Genomic DNA, 2,199 nt, shown 5'->3' on the forward strand with positions numbered 1-2,199 from the left:
CAGAACTATACCTTCATAGGCGCAGGCATAGCTGTGTGGTTTAAGACTCTCGCCTTGCAACCAGGCGGTTTCGAGTTCATTTCCACTGCACGGCTCTGCTGGTAAGTGTTATAGCTCCGGGCCGACTATAATGCCTTGTGAGTTAGTTTGGTAGACGAAAACTGTGGAGAACAGTTCTGTGTGCCTTTGTGTATGTGTCTGTCACTTCACCGTGCCATCTCTTGACAGCCACTACTGAGGTATTTGTGTCCCCGTAATTTAGGGGTTTGGCAAAAGAGACCGTTAGAATAATTACCTGTTTATCAAAAAAAAAAAAAATTAAAAAAATAAATAAAAAACCCAAAACAGAAAGAAAAAAAACAGACAAAAAAACAAAACAAAAACATAAGTACTGGTATCGATTTGTTCGAATAGACCCTTCAAGACGACGCCCCAACATTGCCGCAATCCAGTAACTGAGACAAACAAAATATTTGCGATCTACTACAATCAGTACGGTAGTCTGCGCACTAAATATAAAATATATTACCGTTTAACATAGTCAACTATCACAATTTATATCAGATGTTTACGATGAGAATTATCCCAAGCATACGAATAATTATAAATTTATGGTCTTCTGTATTAGATTAGTATTTATAAACGTTTTCTATTATATATATTTAAATCAGTTAATTATTGTTATTCGTATTCTTGGAGTAAATTCTTCTCATAATCGGTGGATTTAAGAGTCATATTTGTTGAATAGAATGTCTGGTGTGACGATGAAATAATCTGTAATCGTAATGTGATATGGGGTGAAGTAGACTTGTTAATGCGTTCTCGTAAAATATAAACAAATAGCATGATTTTAGGGATAAGACGGTAGCCGGTGTGTGCTATAATCTATAATATGGCTACCCGGCAGACGAGGTTAGATTGTCGTCGGGGAGACGTTTTTCTATCCTAGATATGCATTTGCGAGCGCGTGCGTGTGTGTGTGTGCGCGCACATGTCTATACATACATAGGGTCGAATTCGAATGCCGTCGTCGGGCAGTTACTTTAATCCTAGATAAGCACTCTGATATCTATAAGAATATATATACAGGGGTTGGACAAAATATTGGAAACACCTTAGAATTTCAAACAAATTTATTTTAATATGGGGTAGGACCACCGTTGGCAATAATTACAACTTGAATTCTACGAGGTATGGACTCGTACAAAGTTTGAATTGTTTCCAAAGGAATTTTTGTCCATTCTTCAGCTAAAACATTCTCCAGTTCTTGTAGTGATGATGGTGGAGGGAGGGTATCGACTCCTTACTTGTTTTTCTAAAATGCATCATAAATGTTCAATGATATTGAGATCTGGGGACTGCGGTGGTCAGATAAGATGTTCAACTTCACTAGAATGTTCCTCGTGCCATTCAGTAACAACTTTAGCTGTGTGAAAGATTGCATTTCCCTTCGGAAACAGTTCCGCAACCATAGGATGAATTTGATCAGATAAAATGCTTAAATAATCTTGACTATTAATTCTGTCATAAAGAGAAACCATTGGGCCGGCAGATTTCCAGGATATAACCCCCCAAATCATCACAGATCCTCCTCCATGTTTAACAGTTGGAAGAAGGCAGTCTGGGTCAATGCTTCTTTTGGCTGTCTCTACACGTATACTCGGTCGGTGGTCAGAAATAAGGTAAAGGATGACTCGTCCAAGAAAATAACATTCTTCCACTGCTCTAGGGACAATTCTGTAGGTTTTACTCCGCTCTAAACGCTTTGCAGCGTTTGTTTTTGGAAGTAGTGGTTTTCTGATTGCAGCCCTCCTGTAAAATCCGGCTTTGTGCCGCTCCCGGCGAACAGTTTTTGTGGAAACCGGGTTCTCGAGGTGGTCATTAAGCTTTGCAGTAATTTTGCGACCTGTACTTTTGTGATCCGTCTAACAATTCACATAAGAGTCTGACTATAGTTTTTTTTTGTTTTAGAGTTAAAAAATGCTGATTTTACATTTAAAAATTTTAAAGGCCCTAAAAAGGCTGATTTCATAGTTTTGGTCCTTTTTAAGGCGTTTAAAGGCTTTTAGATTCAGAAAAGAGTAAGATTAACTCAAATGAAACACAGTATCAGTATTAAACTAAAAAAAAGTTTATTGATAAAGTGGCTGTAAAAAATGCAAATAAAAAAATGAAAAGCACGATATATACATAATTCTC

This window comes from Octopus bimaculoides, chromosome 11 (genome assembly GCF_001194135.2).
Source record: "Octopus bimaculoides isolate UCB-OBI-ISO-001 chromosome 11, ASM119413v2, whole genome shotgun sequence".
Classification (NCBI taxonomy): Eukaryota; Metazoa; Mollusca; class Cephalopoda; order Octopoda; family Octopodidae; genus Octopus; species Octopus bimaculoides.